This window comes from Elephas maximus, chromosome 10, assembly GCF_024166365.1.
Source record: "Elephas maximus indicus isolate mEleMax1 chromosome 10, mEleMax1 primary haplotype, whole genome shotgun sequence".
Lineage (NCBI taxonomy): Eukaryota > Metazoa > Chordata > Mammalia > Proboscidea > Elephantidae > Elephas > Elephas maximus.
In genome coordinates, this window is record NC_064828.1 from 8642638 (window position 1) to 8670340 (window position 27703).

A 27703-nucleotide genomic window follows, 5' to 3' on the forward strand; every position below is an offset into this window, starting at 1 on the left:
AGAGTATTTTCATATTGCAGAAGTAGGCCAAGATTCAGTACCCAATTTGGTTTTCTAAAACGAGCCCTGGTGGCACAGCAGTTAAGCCCTCAGCTGCTAACTGAAAGGTTGGCAGTTCATACCCATCATCTGCTGCACGGGAGTAAGATGCAGCGGTTTGCTTCTGGAAAGATTTACAGCCTTGGACGCCCCATGGAGGGGGGGGGCAGTTCTCCTCTGTCCTATAGGGTCTCTATGAGTCAGAATCAACTCAGCGGCAGTGGGTTTGGCTCTCTATGGTTGGTACAAATGGTTAAGATGTGTTTGGCTGCTAAATGAAAGACTGGAGGTTCAAGAGAAAAAAGGCCTGGAGATCTACTTCTGAAAAATCAGTCATTGTAAAGCCTGTGGAGCGTAGTTCTCCTCTGCCATACAGAGCTGGAATCGACTTCACGGCAACTGGTACTGTGTTCTGGATCTCCACCGAGATTAGGAGCGCCATGGTTAGTTTCCAGAAAATCTTCCTATATTCCAAGTGACACAAATTAATTTAGCATGACTTATTGGGTGTCTTTGGGAAAATTTCATACTTTATAATAAAAAGCATAATTTGACAGACAGAGCTCAGGTGAAACCACAAGTCCCGTGGTCCAGAAGTGAGTTACTACACGGACTGTTGCACAGAGGTTTATGGCTTCCGGAAAGCTGATCACACGCGTGCGTCTCTTTTGATTTTTCTCCTCACTTTGTTCAGTCTTGAGAATTTTAAAAAGTTCTATTCAGTTTAACTCTGGCCCTTCTCATAGCTGAGGTTTAATGACTCTTTAATTAGGATAAAACCAAAATCCAAACCCATTGCCAATAAGTTGAATCGACTCATAGCAACCCTAAAGGGTAGAGTAGAAGTGCCCGATTGGGTTTCCAAGGAGCACCTGGTGGATTCAAACTGCTGACCTTTTGGCTAGCAGCTGTAGCTCTTAACCCCTATGCCACCTGGGCTTCTAATTAGGATAGTATCTTAAATTCCATGAATGTGAGAAACCATGACCTACATATGGGAACTAGGGTTTAGTGGTAGTTCCTAAAAGGTACGTCTAAATAATGAAATAAAACACGTAACTCAAGTGCAAAGTAATTTAATTTTCAAGAGGAATGAGATATTCAGATAAAAGAAACCCTAATGGTACATCCATTTAATTTTATATATGTATAAATATGTGAAGTTGTATCATCCATTGCAGGTATCAGTTTAAGTAATGTTTCTTACAGGCTATTTCACAATCTTTCTTCCATTGTTCCATAAATAGATTTTGAGAATACAAGCTGTTAAGCTAAATGTTACTGCAATAATATAACAGAAAAAGCAGCATGGCGGTCTGAGAAAGAGACGAATATACTTAAAAGACTGAATATTAATGCGGAATTGCCAGAATACAGCCTTAAAGGGTCCACAGAAATAAAATCCATGCATGATGTACAAGAAGGGACAATCAGACGGCTAAAAGACAGATTTTGTTTCGTGTATCATAGACCTGCTACAAAACCATGTGAAAATGGGGACCCAAGTATATATAGAAAATACACTAAGATGTAGCCCTTAGAGAATAAAATGTGGTGAATATAGCCTCACCCTATGGTGGCACGGTGGTTAAGAGCTCGGCTGCTAATCAAAAGGTTGGCAGTTCATGTCCACCAGCCACTCCGTCCAAACCCTACGGGGCAGTTCTACTCTGTCCTATAGGGTCACTATGAGTCAGAATCAATTTGATGCCAAGGGGGTTGATTTTTACGAGGATTTGGCTTAACCTGAAATTGATAATGGAATATGTATAATTACTGAGTTGAACCCATTAAGTTCAACAACTCAGGATCCAAAGGGGCCACCCGAAGCCTACACGGCCTTGTCTGACTCTGGTTAGCCACGTCACAGCTCACGTCATAGTGCAGTTGCGATCTTATTTTGGAAATGTGGTCAGGGGCCGTGCTCTCGCCCATAAAAGATGTGAATGTTTCGTTCTAACTTTAGTGTTAAAGCTTGGTCTCCAATCTGTGCATCCGTCTGTCTGTCTATACAAAAAAACCCAGTGCCATCGAGTCAATTCTGACTCATAGCGACCCTATAGGACAGACTAGAACTGCCCCACAGGGTTTCCAAGGAGCGCCTGGTGGTTTGAACTGCTGAAACTCTGGTTAGCAGCTGAACTCTTAACCACTAGGAAACCAGGGTTTCCATCTGTGTGCGTGTGTGTGTATAAAATATGTACATGTGTGTAATGTGGTACACATCTATCTATGTATGTATGTCGTTGTTAGTTGCCGTCAGGTAGATTGGGACTGATGGCAGTACCACGCGTGCAGAGTAAAACTGCTCCGTAGGGTTTTCAAGGCCTTTCAGAACCACATCACCAGGACTGTCTTCTGAGTTACCTCTGGGTGGATTCAAATGGCCAACCTTTTGGCTAGTAGGCGAGTGCTTAACCATTTGCACCACCCAGGGATTCATACACTCACCCCCCCACACACACACAAAACTATTGCCGTCAAGTCGATTTCGACTCACAGTGACCCTATAGGACGGAGTAGAACTCCCCCACAGGGTTTCCAAGTAGCAGCTGGTGGATTCAAACTGGCCACCTTTTGGTTAACAACCGCGCTCTTAACCACTGCACCACCAGGGCTCTCTCTCTCTCTCTCTATACACACATATATATGCATATATATATATATATACACATAGACATATATATGCGTGTGTATACATATATGCATCAGAAACCAAGTCTGTTGCCATTGAGTTCATTCCAACTCATAATGACCCTATAGGACAGAGTAGAACTGCCCCATGAGGTTCCAAGGAGTGGCTAGTGGCATCAATGTATACATACACATACACACACACACAAAAAAAAATACCCTGGTGGTATAGTGATTAAGTGCTACAGCTGCTAACCATAAGGTCAGCAGTTTGAATCCACCAGGCGCTCCTTGGAAACTCTATGGGGCAGTTCTACACTGTCCGATAGGGTCACTATGAGTCAGAATCTGACTCGATGGCAACGGGTTTGGGTTTTTTTAATCACAAAATCAACTAAAAAATGGAAGACTTTTCAATACAATCTTCCAATAACACAACTTGCCATCCATCTGCCAACATTTCTACCATTAAAGCTCCCTTTTAAGCAGCATGGCACAGTTGGCCCCAATGGCACAAGCAACCAGTACGTGGAAGTGTACGGCATCAGCAGCGGGCGTCTTCATTTTTATGCAGTCTCTTCCTTAATGTACTGCAGATCTGGTTCTTTTAGAAGCCCAGTCTCTGGACTCACATCAAGGGCATGCCTGCCCCCTGCAGAACTGGTAACAGTCACTTCTCCTTTCTTCCTCCCCGTTGATCCTAAATTTTGTGTCCCTTTGTGCTCTGATAGTCACATCTCTTCTGAACAGGGGTGGTTTCATTGCCTAAATAGGAGCCATTTTTCTTCTTGGTCTCATTGCACAGAAATAAAGACATCTAGATATTACTTAGTTTCTCTATCTTCATCATTCCAAAAATTATTATGTCCAATGTTTATAGATTTCTCTTGCATCAACCATGGCTTTGTGAAGTACTTGAATAGGGACCTGTTTTGGTTAAAGAAGACTGTATCTGCGTAACATCAGTTTCACATCTACTGCAAAAAGCCAGAACCCAGTAATATTCAATGCCCCTCATTGCTTGAGCTTTTAAATCTTACCACTGCAAGCAAACTTGAAAATCCTTAAATTGCTGGCCTCAGTGTTCCCATGTCAGCTGGCATATGCTCAGGTTGGAGATCCTGCCAAAAGTCAAAGGAAAGAATTTAGGACACAGAGCCTGACGGAAGATTATTTTAATCCCACATGTCCAGGGCTGACGGCAAGCTTGGTTTATGAACGCCTGCTGCTGCTTTCATGATAAGGCCTCTCACACAGAGCTGAATGCGGTGCATCAATGGGTTTTTTTTGTTTTTTTTTTTTTCTTTCCTGCCCTAAGAGGCTGATTATTGATCTCCCCACCTGGATGTTCCTATTGCGAACAGGCCATTCATGAATGCAAGCAGGAAGAACCATGGTGCACTTGCATGGGTAATTTTAATAAACTGCTATAGGGACATAGTCTCTGTAGGAAAAAAAAAAGTAGCCCATCCAATAATAATGGAGCCTGCGCGTACATGACTGCGAAGTCCATGGGCATTGTCTGGTCAACATTAGGCGTTGCCTGAGTACCAGCTAGAGTGACATAGGAGTCTACAGACACCTATCCAGGCAGTCCCCAGCTTATGAATCAGATCTGTTCCTGAGTGCGTCTTTAAGAATTTGTAGGTAAGTCTGAACAGGTGCATATGGTTCTTATTTAGCCTTATTTTAGTGCAAGAGAAGGAGCCCTGGTGGTGCAGTGGTTAAAGTGCTTGTCTGCTAACTGACAGGTCGGCAATTCACACCCACTAGCCACTCCGTGGAAGAAAAATGTGGCAGTCCGCTTCTGTAAAGATTTACAGCTCTGGAAACCCTATGGGGCAGCTCTACTCTGTCCTACAGGGTCACTGTAAGTTGGAATCAACTAGACAGCAGTGGGTTTGGTTTAGTACAAGAAAAGGCTTCAGGCCTTTTTAACGATTTAAAAGCTCCAGGCACAGCGAGTGAAGGTGATTGCGATGAGTTTGTTGTGAGTAGGAGTTGGTTCAATAGTTTCAAAATGAGTGCCAATCTACATACCAGTAAAGACAGCAGTGGTTGACAGTTTGAATCCACCAGTTGCTTCTTGGAGACCCTACGGGGCAGTTCTGCTCTGTCCTATAAGAATGGCTATGAGTTCGAATCGACTCGACAGCAAGGAGTTTGGTGTTTTTTTTAAAGGGCAAGTATGAGTTGTGCATAACTCAGGCGTTCGTAACCCAGGGACTTACTGTACTCTTACTCAAGGGAGTGTCTACATTCTTTCTACTCTTCTTGGAATGAAGCTTTGAAAGCTGGAATGGTCTGATCTTGCTCTGATAACATAACTGGAATAGAGAGATCTGATCCCAGAAGCCTCTCTATAGAAAAGCAGGGACTATCTGCCCACGGAGGCACTCTAGAATGCAGAAACTGAAGACAGGAGGGTGAAAAGGAGCTGAACTAATATCTCTAGGAGCTCACCGAAGTCACAAGGAAAACCAGGGAAGCCTTAGATGAGGAACAGACAGCCCATGGGGCTTAAACATGCATCTGCACCCCTTGGGAGCTCCTGGGATCTTCCAGGCATGCTCTAGGGTTCTAGCTCATTCACTGGTCGGGGTGTGCACAGGACATATATTTCAAATGCATCCCAGTAATTCAGTATCCTGATCCAAAGTAGCAGATACCTATTCGCTTCTTTACCAGTTTCTTCTTCCTTTTTTTTTTTTTTAGTTTCAAATCTAAGGTGTTTTAAACCTCAGAAGCATTAAGACTCAGTAGTTGTTGGGTGGGTTTTTGTTCTACCGGTATATGAGCGTGTGTGTTAGATTGTTTGGTGTTAACAGTAGACCTAAGTCTGACATTTACCATCTGCTAAAGTACTTTTTGGAAGAAGACACTACATACTTTTACATTAAAAGGCAAACAGAATTATATGCACTTGTGAATACAGTAAGTCCCCGCTTTATGGACGTCTGACTTCCAGACAACACATACTTGCCCTTTACTGGTATGTAAATTTGTCCTCACTTTGAAAAGGCTGAAGCAGCCCCTACTCACAACAAGTTCTCAGTCACAACCACCTTCACCTGCGCGTGCGCAGCTTTAAATCACACTGAAAAGGCCTTTTCTTACACTACAGTAAGGCTAGACAAGAACGGTATGTACCTGTTGTGATTTACCTACAAATTCGACTTAAAGACACACTTAGGAACAGATCTAGTTCATAGCCCGGGGACTGCCTGTATAAAAATAAGAGCAGGTACTAAGAAAGCTCCTCGAAAGCAAGGACCACAGGTAAGAAGGATTCCTACACTCCGCAGCGCCTTGCCATGTGCACTGGCCACGCCCCAGCACTCACCCCTCGCACCCCAACTGGGGCAAAAATGCTTGGTTTGAAAAACAGAATTCAGACTTTAGCACAATGCGGTTATGTCACTCTAAGTCGGAATTCTACATTACCTTAACATTTCAAAGGCCAGGGAGTCATTTAAGAGAGTATTAAACTAGGTGAATGTTATTAAAGATCGAAAATATTTAAGCAAGTATGTGGGACGGCAGTTGTCAAATGCTCATGTGCATAGCAATTACCTGGAGAGCTCCTAAAAATGCAGAGTCTTCGGCCTCACACCCTAAAGACTCTGAATTGATAGGTCTTGGATGGGGTCCAGGACTACAGTACATGTCTTCAAGGACAGCGGGACATTCTGAAATGCCTGGCCCAAGGGTTCAGTTTAAGAAGTGATTAGTACAGGTTGCCTTCAGACCCAGAAAATGAGAAAACCTTTTCTGTTTTAGCCAGACCCTCCTTGTGTTATCTGGCTACAGTTGACATAAGTCAGCGCTCTGAATAGGGTCCCTATGAGTCGGAATGCACTCCAGGGCAACGGGTTTTGCTTATAAAAACAGCTGATTTATTTAAAGGGGAAACAGGCTTCTTTTAAGTCAGAAACTGCCATTAACAACACAGGTGACTGAGACTTCTCTGGGTGGCAGATACAAACCCAAACTTGTCCCAGTTGTGTTGAGACACTTTCTGCACAAACGAAAGGTGTTAAAGCAAAGAAGCCAGAGGCACACTTGCCATCACATATAAATGTATTCCTTTTTAACATTTGGTTCCAATTCTCAGCACAGCGGGCTGACTTTCAACCTTGTAAAAGCAACTTCTATTTTGAGCAATAAAGTGTAGCATAAGGGCTTTTTACCCGAAGTCGGAAGTCCGTCGGAGAGTCTCCCTTCAGTAGTTATGCACATTTTGTTTACTGTGTGATGCATGCCCCCACCCCCACCAGCAGTCCTCAGACTTGTAAGGTGATCCACATTCATAAAGGTTAAAGCCTTTGAATTGGAGGCTGGTTCTAATCTCAGCTCTGCCTGTAACTGGGTTTGTGGCCTTCGACAACTGACTTCACCTCTCTACGCTTCAGTGTTCTCATCTGCAAAAAGAAAAAGCTGAAGTAGGAAAATCTCAGAATTCTTCCGGCTCCACAACTCTTGGAAATGCCAATAAAACCAGGAACATGAAGGGCTGGAAGGTATCTTGCCATGTCCTTTGGTCTAATCTTATTTGTGGGGAAGAAATTAAAGCCCAGAGAGCTTATCATAGAATAATTATTATGAGAGATCAATGACTGAACCTCCAACTTCCAACTCAGACATCCGTTCACTCTTCACTCTAACACACAGTTTGTGATACTCTATTCCCAGCTTACACTATCCTCATGGACGAGGGAGCATTTCAGGCAGGATTTGCTTCTCTTGGCTGGGAGAGGGGTACAGTGCACCCCTTGGGGGTTCCTGCGCAGATTTTCTTGGGGATAGAACATATGCCCAGGTCCCCAGAGGACTGTGCTCCCACACTCACAGATGTACAACAAGCGAGAAAAAGCTGTTTGACAAGCTTAAAAAAATGTAAGTGTTTGCAGCAGTGCCCTGGGGTGTCCTCAGGAAGCGTTCCAGGAGAACCGCTGTTATAAGAAGGTCATAGGTTCTCTCCTCCTGGATCCTGCTCCACACTCAGGCATTAACATTTAGAGGATTGGAGTGGTACTCATTTACTCACCTAAAGTTCAAATTCAGCAGATACAACAGGCAATAGAGAGACTTGCCCTTGCTGTCCTGTAGACTGCTCTCCAGCTGGGAAATGTGGCCTCGGCAAGGTTGCCAAAATCGTCTATGTCACTGTGAGGGGGAGCAATGTCTCTCCAACAGAGGCACTCTTGCCTCCTGTGAGTTTCCCTCCTTTAATTTGCAAACACTGCTTGGGACAGTCTCCATTATCTTAGTCTGACTTAGTTTATCCAAATAGTTTTTGTTAAGCCCAATGAAGCATTAGATCTGTGTCTTTCCTCACCACGCCCACTCCTCTCTGTTTATCAAAATCCTAGGTGTCCGGTAATACCTAGATCAAATTCCTCTTTGTCATTCTCCCACTGGATTTTATCCCACTTATCTAAGAATGTCCAGAGGACCTCATTCATTCTTCTCTCAGAATACTGGATGTGCAAGAATTCTAGACCTTCAAGAGTGTAGAACCCCAAAACTAAACCCATTGTCATCAACCTGATTTCGACTCATGGTGACCCCATGTGTTTCAGAGTAGAACTGCTCCATAGGGTTTTCTTGGAGATGAAACAGACTACAGATGAGGTTCACCTGGCCTTTTTTCAGAGACAGTGCGAGATGGGTCTGAACCACCAACTTTTATGTTAATAGTTGAGTACAATCCATTTGCGGCACCCAAGGACCTCAAGAATGTAGAGGAATTAGAAATGGTTTGGTTTAACTTTACACTATGCATTGAATTGTGACCCCCCAAAAATAAGTGTTGTAAACTCTAACCCATGTAACTGTGGACAAGAAGCCCCGGTGGCGCAGTGGTAAAGTGACTGCTAACGAAAAGGTCTGTGATTTGAAACCATCAGTAGCTCTGTGGGAGAAAGATGTGACAGTCTGCTTCCGTAGATATTTACAGCCTTGGAAACCCTACAGGGTCGCTATGAGTCGGAATCAACTCTATGGCAGTCCATTTGGTTTTGTTATACCTGTGGACAGGGGAACCCTGGTGCCTCAGCAGTTAATCACTTGGCTACTAACCAAAATGTTAGCAGTTCAAACTCACCTAGCAGCTCTGTAGGAGAAAGACCTGGCAATCTTCTCCCATAAAGGTTACAGCCTAGAAAACTCTATGGGGAAGTTCAACTCTGTCACATGGTTCCTATGAATCGGAATTGATCTGATGACACACAGCAACAACAACAACATACCTGTGGCTGTGATCCCATTTGGGAATAGGGCTTCCTTTGTTACGTTAATGAGGACGTATCAATGTAGGGTATGTCTTACAGCTAACCACTTTTGAGATATAAAAGAGCAGATTAAACATGGAAGTAAGCAAGCACAAACGGGAGAAAGATAGATGCCATGTGGAGATCTTCAAGGAACACCAAGAAGTAGACTAGAGAAGCTGAGACAAGGCTTTTCCCCCAGAGCAGACAGAGAAAGCCTTCCCCTAAAGCTGGCACCTTGAATTCAGACTTTCAGCCTCCTAAACTGTGAGAAAATTAATTTCTATTCTTTAAAGCCACCCACTTGTGGTATTTCTATTATAGCAGCAGTAGGTAACTAAGATACCTTATTATATAAATAGGGAAAGAACGGTCTACAAAGATGACATTGCAGTCACTGTTAATAAACTATTACAAATCAAAGGGAAGGAAGAGGAAAGTAAATATGCTTCATTCTTACAGGTGCAGTAAGCAAGTACAGCAGGGACAGGTAACATAAATGAGGTCAAACAGCTGCAAGTGGTAGCTGCCAGAGGTGCTGTTCAAACCCAACTCTGATGATGCCGGGCCCGTGTCAAAGGCAGTTGTCTTATCCACCACCCCTCTCCAACTCCACACTGGGTCACAAGGATAGGAAGAGGAAGAATTTAAGCAGCCTTAGTGATAAACAGTGTGTCCTTGACAACTCTGTCAAGAACCCAATCTACTGCCCCACTCTGAGGCTCATCTTCCTGCCCCTACTAAGCTGCAGAGAGAAGGGAGAATGGCATGAAGATGCCATCTTTGTGACAAAAGAATGCGATGAAGACCAGCAGAATTGGCAAGTCTCTGAGCTTCTGGCTGGTCACAAATCAGACATCTCTGGCAATCATGTTAAATCTTTCAAGTCTCAGGAATGATAACAGCCCAGCAGTTGTAAAATGTGAAAAACAGCAGGTTTCTACCTTCCATTTCTAAAAGTAAAAGAGTACTTCCCTATCCTTACTTTCAAGTATTACCCATTTTAGTCCTTTGAGGACTAAGGTGCACCTGACCCAAGCCATGGTGTTTTCAAGCACCTCATATGCATGTGGAAGCTGGACAATGAATAAGGAAGACCAAAGAAGAAATGATGCCTTTGAGTTTTGTTGTTGGTGAAGAATGTTGAATATACCATGGACTGCTAAAAGAACGAACAAATCTGTCTTGGAAGAAGTATAGCCAGAATGTCCCTTAGAAGTGAGGATAATGAGACTTCATCTTACATACTTTGGACATGTTATCAGGAGGGACCAGTCTCTCGAGAAGGACATCATGCTTGGTAAAGTGGAGGGTCAGCAAAAAATAGGAAGACCCTCAACAAGATGGATTGACACAGTGGCTGCAGCGATGGGCTCAAGCATAGCAATGGTCCCGAGGATGGCGCAGGATGGGGCAGTGTTTCATTCCATTGTATGAACTGACTGGACAGTACCAACTCATCCTATATACATGTAATAGCTTTGGCAGCTTTTCACACCAAAAAGATGGGCAGAGATTGGGCCTGATGGATGAAGGCATCCTTTCCCCCGCTGACTGATAAGAACTCTATGTCTCCTTCAAGCAAACTTTTCCCACATATTCCTGTAACTATGACAGCCTAAGTACCTTCAAAATAAGGACAGTAACCACACTTGCTGGCTGTATGAAATTTTTTATTTCACAAAGTACACTTACATGCACTATTCTTATTTAATTTCCATACAAACTGAATAAAGTGAGTATCAAAACAAAACCAAACCTGTTGCCATCAAGTTGATTCTGGCTCAAAGTGACCTTATAGGACAGAGTAGAACTGCCCCATGATGTTTCCAAGGAGTGGCTGGATTCAAACTGTCCCATAAGTTTTCCAGGGATTCAAACTGCTGATCTTTTGGTTAGCAGCAAGCTCTCAACCAATGCAGCACCAGGGCTCCGTATAAAGTGAATAGGCCATTATTATTCGACTAATTTTAGAAATAAGGAAATCGAAGCTGAATGAACTGTCTAAGATTATGTGCAACAATATAAAAAAAATACACTTCGTACTTATTGAGGGCTTGCATGTGCCACACACCATCACAAAGGTTGTTGTTGTTGTTGCTGGGTGCCATCGAATTGGTTCCAACTCACAGGGACCCTATAGGATAGAGTAGAACTGCCCCATAGGAGTGGCTGGTGGATTGAACTGCCAAACTTTTAGTTAGCAGCCAAGCTCTTAACCACTGCGCCACCAGGGCTCCATCACAAAAGTTACATTTTTTTCACTTAATCCTCACAACCACTCCATGAAAAAGATATTGTCATCTTCATACAAATGAGGAATCTAAGGATTAAAGAGGTTAAGTGACTTGTCCAGGGTCACATGAGTTTGTAGCAGAGCTAGGAATCAAATTCACATCTAACTCTAAGTCCACAGTCTTAACCAAAACCTGATCTTCAGTCCAAATGATGTCCTGTGATTTCCAGAGGTGCTGCCCTATTGCCCGGGCATCCAGATGCCTCAGCCTGCCATGCCATGCCTTTCTGTGACATTCTGTCACCTCTGCATCACACTTTGAAATATAAAAAAAATTATAGGAAATATCAGGTCAAAATCTGTTCATACATCTCCACCCACCCCCCATAATCCAGATAGTTCAGGCAAGGTTATCTGTGTTAGAGTCATCTAGCTACCTCATTTTCCTTCCCTCAATTTACTCCTGGGAACTCAGCCTTGTTGCTTTTCCCATTTTCTCCTGTAGCTGCTGCCGATTACCTGTCCATACTTGTGCAGAGCTGTATATGACGCAGAATGTGCACACTCAGGTAAACCTTTGTAAAGCTCCTTACATGTGCTCACAAAAAGAAAACTGAAGAAGAGTTAAAAAAGAGAAAAAAAAAGAGAGAGAAAGAGGAAAGAAAGGACATGTTATGACAATTTCCTTCCAAAGAGCAGTTCTCTGGGCTGCTTGCATATGGCGCTGAGGAGTGAAAGTGTGGTGAGCAGGCTGAAAACGCCATGGGGCATGTGTCTCTGCATATATATGCCTTTCACACTTTGGAGCTACCAGCTGCCTGGTTCTGCATGGAACGGGTTTGAGAACCCACTTGAAATCAGGAAGATTCATAACTCATTTATGCAAGCCGCAGAACCCCCCTAGATGACATCTCCTCCTCTAAAGAATGATTGAAAGATGTAATCGAGCTGAAAATGACAATGAAATATTAGCAGCTCCACGGTGTTTATATGAGGCCTCTAGCTAGATGAGGGAATTATGCAAGGCACAAGAAGAGGCAAGCCTCGAGGCAGCGGCAGCAGAAACAAAGGAAAGAAGCAGTATCTATGTGTCAAGGACTCATTTTGTGGCTATGGGGAAGACCCTGCTGCTGGATTCAACCAGCGGACAGATACACAGTCTTCAGCCCTGGATTGGATGGACTTAGGATGATTTCCTGCCTTTACCTGTGGTGGGAACTTTGTAAAAGACTCTGACCCAGTTTGCCTTGTGACACCCTTCTCTCCAACCTAATCCATCCCCACTGGCTCTCAAAATTGTTTTCTGAAACACCAAGCTCATGCCATCTGTCCCCACTTGCTTACACCCCACTCACTCATTAAGTCCCACTCAAGGAAGGAGATTCCTGATCCTTAAAATAGAATCCAAAGCCCTTCCGAATTGCCCTCTTCCTTTACAGCTTTTGCCCCACACACTTTCTTGCATCCTCCAAGCACACTCTCAGTTTACAGTTCCTTTGCTCACACTGTTCACTCCTCTTTGAATGCCTTTCTCACTTCTTCACTGGGCATTTTCCTGTTCATTCTTTAAGGAACCATTGCCATCTTACCAATTAAGTAAAGGCTTTCTCATGTGCCAGGAAGAAGAAGCTAGCCATTGTCTCTGCTATAGTCTCATACATTTCTACTTGACCACTTAGCACTCTCCACTAGAATTATATTTTACTTATTTTAGCCTACACTAAACTATGGATTTCTGAATGGCAGGAGCAATACCTGAAAATATACCTTTTTCACCTCTATACTGAGCAAACAGCCTGATACATATTAGCTTAATAGATTGAAAAGAAAACAAATGAATGGCTCCCTCATTTCCCTCTCCCATGCTTTTAGCAAAATAGCATGTGGGCCTTCATGGTTCTTTCACAAACCAGTGATTTAGAGGCCATACTGCAATGGCAATTTTGGAGGGTGACTTGAGAAAAAGGGTAGCTCTAAAAGGCAGGAGGAGTCCTTGGATGGTGCAAATGTTTAAGTGTTGGGCTGCTAACCACAAGGTTGGTGGCTTGACCCACCTAAAGGGGCCTCAGAAGAAAGGTCTGACGATCTCCTTATGAAAGATCAGAGCCATGAAAACCCTATGGGCTGAAGTTCTACTCTGCAACCCACGCGCCACCTCGAGTTGGAATCGACTTGTAGCAACTGATGGAAGGCAACAGAGCAGACTAGTGGCTTCAGGTCTTTCTGCAGAAACCCATCCCTTTTTGCAATTTCCTCAGTGTCCTGTCCCTGTTTGAAAGCTCTGGCAGACAGGTAGTGTGGTGTGCTGCAATGAGCTGGGGTTTGCAATCAGAAGGTTCTCGGCTCCAACCCAGGTGTGACCTCCAGGGAGTAGCAGGAGCTGGAGCAGGGCTCATAATCTAGCTGAACTTCCTTGATGAGATAGGGATGATAATAGCTTCCCTATAAGGCTATCGTGAAAATAAGATTAAATTATGACTGCCAAAAAAATCATGGTTCATCGTAGGTTCTCAATAAGTAACACTTATTTTTTATATTTTCAGGCCCTCCTGCTTCTCGGCCCTCACAAGGTTTTGCTATTCCTCTAGAATAGTAATTATTCTTGAGGGGTGGTTTATGTATCAGAATCTTCTGGGAGTGATTTTCCAAATTATATCCCCACATCCATTTTCAAGAAACACTTCAAAAACGTGCCGTCACTATTGCTGATGTGTGTTTTATTTCTCAGGAGTTTGTAGAAAGAAAAAGGGTTAAGAATCATTTCTCTAGAACATATTGAAGTCTTGCTCTTTATTTTCATAGCCGTAATTCTAACTGGGAGGCTAAACCTCTCACCCCAAACTGATATAAAGACTTTTTGGCTAACCTATCTATTTAGAGGATTCCCTCCTGTCAATCCATCCTATATAAGAGCAAGAATCACTCCTCAAGTTCCAGCAAAGGGGAGCAGCCTTCTGATAAAGAGTATACCTCAGGAGTCCCCACTGGGGTACCAGCCACAGCTCCCCAGAACTCTCTGAGCTGCTGCTTCACATCTTGGTGCCTTTTCCTCAGCTCTTGCTTTTAATTGGAGTGCCCTACCCTCTCTAATTAGTACCCTCACTCCCCAACCCATTGGCTAATTTCTACACATCTTTCAAGACAGACCCAAGTAGCACTAATCACCCTCTCCTTTGGGCCAACACTGTACCTAACCGATTGTTGTCCAGGTGACTCTGACTCATGATGACCCCATGGCTGTCAGAGTCAAACTGTGCCCCACAGAGTTACAGTGGCTGGTTTTTGGCAGGGATCACCAGACACAGGGGTAGATTACTCAATACGTGCTTACCTTGCTTACCAGATCATCTGCAGTGAACAACTTTACGTCTTACTACTGACAGGTAGTGAAATTGTTCACTACAGATTATTAACTAAGCACAAGTCATTCACCCCTGTCAGGTGCTGGAAATTTTAAAGAAGCCTTTGATTCTGTCTGAAGGTGCTGTGGGGTTGGAAGACAGACAGGTGCCAGCCATACTTAGAAGCAGAATCTTTGATGTGGTCCAAAAATGTGACATTGTGCAAAGACCTGGATTTAGAAAACCAAAAGGGAAGGAAGAACACACTTGGCGTTTCTCAAGCTGAAAGAATTGAAGAAAAAAAGTCAAGCCTTAAGTTGCAATATTGACATATTCTATGGGCAAAATATTGAACGACTAGGAAGCATCAAAAGAAGATGGAAGGTATACACACAGTCACTCTACCAAAAAGAATTGGTTGGCATTCAAACATTTCAGGAGGCAGCATATAATCAAGAACCAATGGTATCAAAGATGTCTAATCCACACTAAAGGCATTTGCAAAAAACAAGGCTCCAGGAATTGACGGAACACCAAATATTTCAACAAACAGATGCAACACTAGAAGCACTCACTGGTCTATACCAAAAAATTTGGAAGACAGCTACCTGGCCAACCAACTGGAAGAGATCCATACTTGTGCCCATTCTAAAGAAACGTGGTTCAACAGAATGCAAAAATTATTGAACAATATCATTAATATCACAGACGAGTAAAATTCTGTTGAAGGTAATTCAAAAATGGTTGCAGCAGTACATTGACAGGGAAGAGTGTATGAAATGAAGGATATTATTATATTATATAAATTATTATTATTATATTATTGCTGACATCAGATGGATCTTGGCTGAAAGCAGAGAATACCAGAAAGATGTTAATCTGTGTTTTATTGACTATGCAAAGGCATTCAGTTGTGTGGATCATAACAAATTATGGATAAAATTGTGAAGAATGGGGATTCCAGAACACTTAATTGTGCTCCTGCCAAATCTGTAGGTACATAGACCAAAAGGCAGTTGTTCAAACAGAACAAGCGGATACTAAATGGTTAAGAACCAGAAAAGGTGTACTTCAGGGTTGTATCCTTTCACCATACTTATTCAATTTGTATGCTGAGCAAATAATCTGAGAAGCTGGACTGCATGAAGAAGAAAGCAGCATCAGGATTGGAGGAAGACTCATTAACAACCTGTGATATGCAGTTGACACACCCTTGCTTGCTGAAAGGGAAGAGGACTTGGAGCACCTACTGATGAAGATCAAAGACCACAGCCTTCAGTATGGATTGCACCTCAACATAAAGAAAACAAAAATCCTCACAACTGGACCAATGAGCAACATCATGATAAACAGAGAAAAGATTGAAGTTGTCGAGGATTTCATTTTACTTTGATCCACAATCAACAGCCATGGAAGCAGCAGTCAAGAAATCAAAAGACACATTGTATTGGTTAAATCTGCTGCAAAAGACCTTTTTAAAGTGTTAAAGAGCAAAGTTGTCACTTTTTGAGGAGTAAGGTGCACCTGACCCAAGCCACGGTATTTTCAATTGCCTCATATGCATGTGAAAGCTGGACAATGAACAAGGAAGACCGAAGAAGACGACTTTGTGCCTTTGAAATAAGGGATTGGTAAAGAATATTGAATATACCAGGGACTGCCAGAAGAACAAACAAATCCATCTTGGAAGAAGTAGAGCTAGAATGTTCCTTAGAAGTGAGGATGGTGAGGCTTCAACATGTACTTTGGACATGTTTTCAGGAGGGGCCAGTCCCTGGAGAAGGACATCATGTTTGGTAACGTAGAGGGTCAGCAAAAAAAAAAAAAAAAACCCTTGTCTTAGTCATGTAATGCTGCTATAACAGAAATACCACAAGTGGATGGCTCCAACAAAGAGAAATTTTCTCACAGTCTAGTAGGCTAGAAGTCCAAATTCATGGCGTCAGATCCAGGGGAAGGTTTTCTCTCTCCGTTAGCTCTGGAGGACTCTGTTCCTATATGTCTCCCTCACTAGTGGATGGCATTGCTGCAAGGCTGGGGTCCCTTTGGGATATTCATTCCTCTGTAATGGATATGTCCAGCCTCTTGGAGTCCCAGGGTGATTCAGTTATTCCTTGATTCAGTGCTCGTTCATTCATTCATTAAACATTTATTGAACCTTTTTCTGTTATCAAGTGCTGTGCTAAGTCTTAGGGAAATAAAGATACATAAGAAAACAGTCTGGGTCTCCGGGAGAAGACAGAACAGGAGGACAGATGATGATAGCATAAAAAGACAAATGGAAAATAAATATATATGCTTAATGCTGGAGGGCACCAGCAAAAACAGGTAGAGAAGCTGATGTCTTTTTGCACTTGTTAGTCTGCAGAGAATCTGAAAGTACCCCTACACAGAAATCTTATTCAGGCCTCAAATATCCCCTAAAAATACAAAGACAGAAAGACTGCTAACCCTGCCCCCAGAACCACTCTTGCAGTTACATGAGTGAAGCTCAGAGCCCAAATTTTCCCTCTGAAGAGCCATTATCCCACCAATGGAGGGAGTTATAGTATCTCTTAGGAGGTCTCTTAGGGTTTGCCTGTCTCATTGCAGGGTTGTAAAAAATCTCTGCTCTCCAACATATATAACTTCTTTACTTTGAACACGTCTAATATCCAGCCTATAACTGAGAAGAAAATATGGATAAGACACACCAAGAAGAGCCTTCAATAAAATTGTATTCTGGGTCTAACTCTAGAACTGCGCTGTCCAGTACATTAGCCACTAGCCACTTGTGGCTTTTTAGATTAAAATTAATTAAAATTGAAATTAGAGTCTGCAGTCACACCAGCCACATTTCCAGAGCTCAGAAGACCCATGTGGCCAGTGGCCACCACACTGGATGGCAAGGATATTGAACATTTCCACCATCACAGCAAGTTTTTTTGGAGAGTGCTGTTCTAGAAAATAATTTGACATATTTATTCATCAATTCATTTCTTTTTATAATTTTATGAATTTCTTAATTTGCAAAAGGCTGAGTTCTGGGCTAAGAGGGAGGGGATAAAGACTAAAATTTTTAAAATTGTCTATTTTTTAAGCCTCACAGTCTGGAGGGGAAGACAAATATTTTAAAAAAGAAGAAAAAAAACAGACATTGTGCTATGTGTGGTATGAGTCTGAAGAAAAAAAAAACAGCCTAATTTTGCCTTAAAAGTAAGAGAACTAATTCATAATAGCCAAACTGTGGAAACAATCCAAACATCTCTCAACAGATGAATGAATAAGTGTGGTCTATCCATACAATGGAATATTACTCAGCCATGAATAGAAATGAAGTTCTGATACATGCTATGACATGGATGAACCATGAAAACATTACACTGAGTGAAATGCGTCAGGCAGAAAAGGACAAATATCATATGGAATATTCAGAATAGCCAAATGCATAGAGGTCAAAGTTTATCTGTGGTTACCAGGAAGGAGAGACGGGGCAAACGAGGGAGTATGGCTTACTGGGTGCTGAGTTTCTGTTCAGTGTGACAATAAGATTAGAAAAGAACAATGGTGACATAATTAATGCCACTGAACTGCACACGTAAAATAGCCGAAATGGCAGATGTTTTGTTCCATGTATCTCATCACAATAACATTTTATTTTTAAGTAAGAGAAGCCTTCCAAGAGAAGGTGACACTTGACATGACTCTTAAGGAGGTGTAGCAGCATGTCTAAGATGTAAAGTGGGAAGGGTGCTTGCGATGGTGTGGACAGCACGGGCTGTCCCAGGACCTGGGCAAGTGAGACGCACGTGGGACCTGTGAGTCAGTCAGCATTCCTGGAGTGCAGTGTAAGCTCCTGGGAGGCTGGGTGAGAATAGGCAGGCAAAGTAGGTGACATAGTGTGCTAAAGAGTTTTGAGAGAGCAGGCGGTGGCAGGACGAGAAGTTACAGATTACAACACAGTAGTTAGGAGCACTGAGGTTATACAAAACTGGGTTTAAACTCAAAGTTTCCCACTACTAGCTTTATTGTCTTTGGCAAGTTACAGCATTTCTGTGACCGACATTTTTCTCATCTGTAAAGTGGTGTTAGTAACACTTGCAACTTCATATACCTGTTGTGTGGGTTAAATGAGACGGTCAAAACATAGGACATGTTGCACACTAAACACTCAAAGTGAAAGTTATTTTTATTGTATGGGGGGGGTTAGGAAAGGATTTTGAGCAAGCATAATAAAATGATTATAGTGTATAGAGAAACAATACAAGAGAATAACTATGTCAATAATACTAAAAACGATTTACACGGAGTATTTACTACATATCAGGCACTATTCCACGTGATTTAAATAAGCTAATTCGTTTAATCTGCACCCTATGCAGTAGGGTGGCAAAGTGGTTAAGAGCTGGGCTGCTAATCAAAAGGTTGGCAGTTCGAATCCACCAGCTGTTCCTTGGAAACCCTATGGGGCAGTTGTATTCTGTCCTACAGGGTAGCTCTGACTTGGATTCAACTCAACGGCAGTGGGTTACCATTACTCCCTATATTTTAAAGATGAAGGAAAACAGAGACACAAAGAAGCTAAATAATTTGTCACTCTGCTACTAAGTGGCAGAAGTGGGATTCCAACCCAGTCACCTGGCTCTTGAATCTATACTCTTGGCTCTCAGGCTGTTCTGCTTCTGTTAGAAGCTCTTTGCCAAAAGCCTGTCTGATACTACATCAAATTATTTGCCACTACAGCATGTCTTCAAAATAATTTGAAGTACATAACTTCAAAACAACATTCTCAAACCATGAAAGCCAGTAAGCTTGTATATGTGCTCTAGAAATATTCCATGCAAGGTTATCTGAACAGAAATGGCCAAATGCCTGATAAAGTATATGTCCCTAGAATGGTAGGTTAAAAATCTTTACAGATAATTAAGACCTGACTACAATTCCAGAGCTTCCTCAAGAACAGTGAACCTGGAACAACCTGGAACAAAGTGATAGAACTTTGTGTTAAGTTTCTACAAAAGCCAGCTTCCTCTGAGAAAAATGGGGACAATGCCCACCTCACGGATTTGTAGGGAATATGAAATAAGATTAATGTAGAGAAAGAATGGGGCACAGTGTGTGCTTATTGAGAAGGAGCTTTGCTGCTGGATTGCTGTTCTTTTATTTAAAGATCACCTTCCAATGCTGAGTCATGGAAAACCTTTCCTGGAACCCGTGTGAACTCTCTTGAACATCTTAAGGACTGAGAGGAGCGTATCACAGATATGAAATTCTTCAAAACAAACAAATCATAGCCTACGAACTAACCTCCAACTTTCCTTATTTAAAACCCTCCCTGATCCAATTTCCAACCATCTAATATATTCCTTTGTTTACCCAAATGTGGGTCCATTTATCTCTTTCAAATTAACATTTGACGAAAGTTTTGTATTGTTGTTGTGGGCTTTATTTATTTATTTTTAAAGCAAAGAAAAAGAAACATGTTTTCTCCAGTCCCTGGAAGGATCATTTGTTGTTGATGGCTGCTTTCACTGAACTCACCAACCACCTTATCTCTCAGGGAAGTTCTTCCAAACGTCTTTCCATCTGGTCCTCTGTCCTTTGTTTTGACATTGATCCTCACATAATCCCTAATGAGTGATACAGTTATCCTCCAAGTTTATCTGACTCCTTTAGAGTCCAGCCTTCCCGGCAGGGCCTTGCCTAGGGTGAGCGTACATTCCTCCACCTTAGACACTGCCCGCAGCTCAGCACAGGTGTGCAGGGCATGTTCTCCCTGCAGACAATGGCAAATAATAATTGTGGAAGCACATATTCTCAAACTACCAAAAGTAAGCCCTTTTTATTTGTCCTATATACACAGTAGGATCAGAAAGCAGGTCCAGGGTCAGCCAGGAAGCTATTCAGGAGGCCAGGATTTGGAAAGAAAAGACAGCGGATGTAAACTTATCAAGCTCTGAGTCAAGTGAAACCCTGGAGAGGCTCAGCAGAATGGTGTCTGGTGGGAGAATCAGGAAGTTGAACGTTGCTTTGGCAATTGAATAAAAGCAGATTGTTGGGAGCTGGGTTGTCATGGAAAGTTCACTGGACTAGAAAACTCCCTGTGGGTCTGAGGTCTACAATTACCAGCTATGTGACCTTGAGCAAATCATTTAAACTCTTTTATTCGCAGTTGTTTTTTTCATCACTGAAATGCAGGTGATAATTAAAAATAATAAAAACTACCAAGGGGTTTCTTTTCCTTTTTTACCTGGGAAAAAATACAATAGTTTATATTTTTAAAATGTCTTTGAACTTACCAACTAGTCTCACGTAAAGAATTTGTGCAAAGTGTCTGGCTAAACAGTGGCTCAAAATTATCTATTAAAACATGTCCACGCCCATCTTTCAGTGATGTATTTTTATTGCCATTTTTAGGGTACAAAGAGGTTATGTACTTTGGCAAGATTACGCTACTGGTAGGTAACAGAAGTTTATCCAGGCAGTGTGGCTCCCGAGTGCATGTTCCTAACCATGGCATGAGGGCTCTGAGAAGGCTCACAGTGGTTTATCTTAGTCACAAAGGCATAGGATGGTTCCCAGAGGATCTCTGGATCATTGCAGACAGACAGAGACTCAGAGTCGTCGCCTAACTCCAGGACCCCTAAGGCGACGGCCATGGCACCGTCCAATAGCACTTCCTCTCTCCCACTTCTGAGCCTTCAGACATGGCACTCTCTGTGTCTATGATTACAATGCTTTCCCTCTTCTGTGCCAAACCACATCTCTCCACCCCTTTAAAATTCTCTGCTGTATCCTCGTGGGGGCGGGAGGCAGAGATTGCTATGTTTTTGACCAACATTTTAAGAATATTTAAAAAAACAAAACAAAAAAACCCTTGTTCATTCTTTTGGCATAGAAACAGACTCCTGGCCCTTGGGTCCTATCCTGAAGACTTACCAAAGACAAATACAAGTCCAGGGATACATAGCATCAAAGGGGAGGCATCCGTGACTTTAGATGGTTTGAAAGGGTATCTTTTTTGATACAGCCAATAAAGCAGGAGACAGTGCCAGATCAGATAAGAAGAAAGAACATCTCCGGCCAGAATTAAAAAGGCTATTTTGGGATATGTCAAAAGGAGTAAAGCTAGATTGGAAATGACTGCAAAGGTGATTAAATAGGTGAGAGCAAAGAGAACACTTCCTTCCTGAGTTCTGGCTAAGAAGGGGAAAATTCTTAATCATTTTTTAATTGTACTTCATAATTAGCCGAGTCACAAATGTCATGGCTGGGATTAAAAGATTTTTCATGAGGCAGAAACTGCTATGGATTTTTGCTAAAGCAAGAGTGCTGGGGGGCAGAGAGGAGGTGCTGAAGCCCTTTCAATTTGTATTGGAGAAACCAGGTCTTATAAGCATATTTGTTCATAGAGCACTTTTCAAAAGATATTATTGTTCTATTTTTGCTTTTTTCCCCTTTCCAAAGGAAATGAAAAATAGCAATGAAATTTTTCCAGAGGAACAAAATCTCAACAAACAGTGTAGCAAACAGCCACCAAAATTGCTTATGTAGCTCACAGAGGTAATGGCTATATGATATCACAGTTATATTACAACATTCTCAATGGCAAGTGGTAAAGAGTAAGGAAATGCTGAAGGTTCCTCTGAATGAGTTATTCTCCACTAAATATTCTATATCACAGAAGCCCTGGAAACAGGTTAATTACTTACAAAAATAAAACAATCAAATCACCTCTAACAAGCACGCATATAGCATATCAATGTATAATTTCTGCTGGAAAAGCATGGCTTTTCTAAATTGGAGTTAGGGAAAAGTCTGTGAGAAAAATAATCATACTTTTGAATAACCTGTTGTTTACGCCTTTACTCATTCTTCACACATTTATCTAGCACCTAGCATGTGTGAGCTCTTTGTTCATTGCTAGGACCTACAAAAACAAATTCAAAAACACAAGATTTGCCCTCATGAGGCTTACAATCTAGGGAGAAAAACAAATTTTTTTTTCTCATATATTCTCTCTCTTCTCTGTATTTCCCCAGGTGATTTCCTCTGTCCTATAGCTTTGAAAGAGCCCTGGTGGCACAGTGTTCAAAGCACTCAGCTGCTATCTGAAAGGTCAGCGGTTCAAACCCACCAGCTGCTCCACCAGAAGAAAGATGTGACAGTCTGATTTACAGCCTCGGAAACCCTATGGGCAGTTCTACCCTGTCCTATAGGGTTGCTATGAGTTGGAATTGACTTGACCACAGTGCGTTTAGTTTTTTGGTTTGGATAGCTTTGAATGAAGTCCCTGGGTAGTAAAGACAGTTAACGTGCTTGGTTGCTATCCAAAACGTTGGGGGTTCAAGGCTACCCAGAGGCACCTCAGAAGAAAAGCTGGGCAAAAAAATCTTCTGAAAAGTCAGCATTGAAAACTCCATGGAGTACAGTTCTACCCTGACACACATGGGGTAGCCCTGAGTCAGAAATGATGGCAACTGGTCAACTGGTTATAGCTTTGAGTAAACTTAACATGCAGATTAATCTCTGATGGACGTATCCAGGCTGACCTCTACTTTGGGAGCAAGACCCATGCACCCAACAAGGAGGCTCATTGGCTGTCTACTTAGATGGATAAGAGAAAAAAAAAAAATTGCTGTCAAGTTGATTTCCAACTCATACCAACCCTACAGGGTGCAGGAGAATGCCCCATAGGGTCTCCAAGGAGCACCTGATGGATTTGAACTGCCGAACTTCTGGTTAGCAGCTGTAGCTCTTAATTACTACACCACCAGGGTTTCTTAGATGGCTAAGAAGATTCTCCAGATAATTGTCTCCAAATCAGCGTTGCCATTTGCCCCATTCCTTCTCCAGTCCTTCATCAACCTCTACCAATTGCTCAAGGGCAAACTGTAGAAGTCATTTTTGGTTCCTCCATTTCTAGCCACACATTCTACTAGTTCTTACCTTTAAAATATATCTCAAATCCACCCAGTTGTCACCACTTGTCACCAGCTCCATTGCTTCCATCTATTTACCATCAGCTCCCTCCTGAAGTCTTGCATTAGGGCCCCTAACTATTCTTTCACTTTTGTCACTCTATAATTTGTTCAATACACAGGAGCCAGAAGAATTTAAAAATAAGAATTAAATATGTTAAAACCCTGTTTAAAACCTTTAGTATTTCTCTGTTACTTTTCAAATAAAAACTCCTTATCATGGCATACAACTGTCCCATAATCTGTTTCCCCCACCCCCACTTCTCCATCTCTCCAGACTTACAAGGTCATCCTTAACCCTCACTAAGCTCTAGGCCACTACACAGCTTCCCTGGGCCTGGAGCCGTTTTTCCCATCTCTTCCCATGGCTAGTTTATTCTTGTCTTCACTTAAGATATCACTTTCTTGGAGACACTTTTCTCAACCAACATAAGTAAAGTTGTCCTCCCTAAGGTACCTTACTAATTCATCACATAGGCAGCTACTAAAATCAGTAATTACTTTTTTTCATTTACCCATTTTTGTTCATTTCTCTACCTCCCACCCCAGGCCTTAGAATATAAGGTCCATGAGGCCAGAGATGAACACAAAGTAGCCCTGCTGACTGTTCACTGACAATCTGAATGAATTATTCACTGAATGAATGAATGAATCATTCTTGATAGTTCATTGTGAGGAATGCTCCCATAGAAGAGGGAAAGGGTCCTAGAGTTCATCTTCTCTAGATTCTGTTTCAATTCAGCAATGTTTTTAAGGTATCCATGTGAAGTGGTCATTCAGAATCTATTTCAATACTTCCAGTGATGGAGAGATCAGAATTCTGCGAGACATTTAGTTGTTGTTTTGTTATTGCACACTTCAATGAAACCATTTTTTTTGTGTGTGTGTGTTGTGAAAAACACTGCCTGTCTGTAACTTTTATATACTGGTTCTGATTTTGCTAACAGAGAAATCAAAATAAGTTTATTCTCACATCTTTATGAGATGAGCCTTCAAACATTTTCAGACAACTGCCATGTCCTCTCTACATATTCTTTTTTTAGGCACAGCACATCAATCTTTGAAACATGCCTCCTAGTTACAAATTTCTGTTGACTGATATCTATAAAACATGTTCCCCAAGCTGAGCCTACATTATGCTACGTCAACCCTTGCTCTGACCAGAGTATTTCTGCTAATGTCACCCAGGGTTATAAAATCTTTTTTAGCTCTTAATTTAATCATATTGAGAGTGTTTCTGATCAAACAATTCCCCCTCAGGTTGTCAGGTTAATGGTAGCAATCTTTATCTTCTTCTAAATGGGCCTGCACAGATGCCTTACAGAACCCAAAGCAGAAAGTGATTCAGCCCTTTTGGCCGTGGTTCCACGCACTGACATATTTTGCATGGGCACTCTGTCACCAGCAAAGTGTGCTCAACAGATGAGTAGTCCTCCAAAACCTTTGGCAAATACAAGGGCCTGTGGCCTAAACTGGGTGCATGCTCCCCTTGTTGTTGCTGCTGTTGGTTGCCCGGAAGCAGATTCCTACTCAGGTGTAGAGTAGAACTGCTCCACAGGGGTTTCCAGGCTGTGACCTGTCTTCTGAGGTCCCTCTGGGTGGGTTCGAACTACAACCTTTTGGCTACTAGGTGGACCCTGGTGGTACAGCGGTTAAGAGCTCAGCTGCTAACCAAAAGGTCAGCAGTTTGAAACCATCAGGCGCTCCTTGGAAACCCTATGGGCAGTTCTACTCTGTTCTATCGGTGGTCACTGTGAGTCGGAATTGACCCGACAGCAACAGGCTGTGGGGTTAGAGTACTTAACTGTATTTGCCACCCCGGGATCCCTTAGATATTCAAAATGTTCGCTAGCATGTTAAAGCCTAACGAGTCCCATGGTAACTGCTTAGCACTGATCAAGCTAGAATTTTGCAAATTCATTTGATCCAGACATTTTTTTCTGAATAATATACATTAGCTCCTTTTCATGGAACATGTTTGTGGCACCAAAAGTGTAGATTGGGTAGGACTGATATTTTTATCATTAGTTTATATATTATGAAAACTGAAGATCAAAGGATATACTTTCTTAAGTTGATATATTTGTTGGTGACTGAGCCATCATTTACGACTCAGGGCTCACTTTATGAGCATATATAAACATTTTTTTCTGTTTACAAAAATAACATATGCTAAATTAAGTTTATTAAGAAAGTGTAAAACCATACATTTAACATCAACACTGTCATCAACTGGAGATAACCACTGTAAATGCTTTGGTATATTATCGTCCACCTATACAAATTATATTAAAGAGTTGAGATCAAGTATATTTGTTTTTAAAAGACATCATGGATGTTTTTGTTATTATTTCTCTGTAAAGAATTCATAATACAAATATTTATTGAGTGCTAAGAGCTAGACATCATATTTAAAGGTTATATATTTCATACACTATATACCATGAATTATCTAGCCATTTGGCTTTTATAGTTTTCCCACTTAGTTTCAGTTTTCACTATTACATATAAGTAATAATAAGCCTGTGATTAATATCTGTTTACGTAAATAATCATGTGCAACTTATAGTATTTGAGAAAGACTATGAAGTTTTTTGAAGTTCTTTATTAATCTTATTATTTTTGGATGATATGATACTGTATAGATTCACCATTGTCACATATTATCAGTAACTAAACCAAACGTCAAAACTAAAGTGATATTAGTGGAATTGCAAATGTTTATACATACATATATATATACATAATTTTAATTTGCATCTCATTATTTATTAATAAAGCCTATCAATTTTCCAAACTTTAGCTGATATATTTTCTCCTCATATGAATTACCTATTCATAACTTTTTCTGATATATCAAAATTTTGAAGTTTGAATTTGTACACACTCTTTATATATTAAGAACATTAATCTTATTCATTTTTTCTGTGTCACATTTACAGTCAGTATTTCCTCCTTTTGCCTCTGATCCATAGCATGCCAACACAACCCCAGACAGGAGGAGTTGAGTACAGCATATTCACCTTTCTCCAGGTAAGGCCACACTGCATTCAATTCTAGAGAGTGAGGAATCATGATTGCCACCTGGTTGAAAATGCTAACACTGGTAAAAAAAAAAAACTCCAGAAAACCTGAGCTCAGATGCCTTGTAGAGGCAGCACCCAGCACAGGGGCCATGTCTGAAAGTGTGTAAAGAAGGGCAGACACCCTGGATATGAGGAAAGTGGCAGAACAGTCCATTGTCCCAGAACTTCCCCAAACTGCAATGTGACCATCGATGCTAGCGAAGAGTCCTTTACCAGCCAGAGCCTCAAGGAAGACAGAGGGAGAGCTGGAACTATCTGCTGACCTTTGACCAAGTGCATCTTCAGTTCCATTTGGTGGAAATTACAAATGACAAGACCGTGGCAGAATTCAAAACCTGACTGGCGTCACACCCCATGGGACAATGGAGAGTATGCATGAGCAAGGCCACACACACATTACAGGAAAACCCTCATGTTTTAGTACTTTTAATGGCACTTTTTTCCTGCTTTTTGAACAAGGGGCCCATATTTTCATTCTGCACCAGGCCCCATAAATTGAATCTGAACATTGCATAACTCAAACTTCGGGCACTGTGGCCCTTACGCCATGCTTGCACTTAATCCCAGGCGTGCTAAGGTACCCCATTCCTCTCCCTTTGCTTCCTGCTATGTGTTTTAAATGTATTTAACGAACCTTATGATTTGAGCATCTGAATTTGGTCCACAAGTCTTTCTGTTTCATGACCTCTGGGATGGTGGATTTGGAAGCTATCATTAAAAAAAAAAAAATCATTACATTAAGTAATTTCCCACATGACAGCACCTGGCTTATGGACAGCTCTTCCCTCCACTCTGATGAACAGGCAATGATGCCCGAAGAGTTTCGTATTCTTTCAAGAGAATGGGGTTCTCTATCTCTCTTCTTGTGCTTTCAAAAGAATGGGTTCTCTTTCTATTACATGACAATTAACAAAGCTCCCCTGTGACCATCTATGGAAAGAAAAAGTAAGATGATGCTGATCGAACTCTGTATCTCAGCCTTCTTCTAGTTTGAAAACTAGAGCTTGCTCCGTAAGATTTGACTACTTCAAATGCTTTCTCCACTGACAAGCCACTGAAGCTTTTGCATCTTAAATTTCAGAGCTTTCCAATGACATTTTAAAACTCTCACTTCCCAAAAGCTAAAATGTTTTTG

At 41.7% G+C, this 27703-nt stretch overlaps 1 protein-coding gene across 2 annotated transcripts in view; it reads right to left on the bottom strand.

The window, feature by feature from the left end:
• The window catches only part of SEMA6D (semaphorin 6D), a 770868-nt gene that overhangs the window by 499444 nt on the left and 243721 nt on the right, over positions 1-27703 (bottom strand). Inside the window, exon 2 of one of the 2 annotated variants that reach the window (XM_049899685.1) lies at positions 3714-3794. The exons of the other annotated variant lie outside the window; for it this stretch is intronic. The gene's annotated coding sequence lies outside the window, so the exon portion shown is untranslated. The remainder of the gene's footprint in view (positions 1-3713; positions 3795-27703) is intronic. 2 annotated transcript variants of the gene reach the window in all.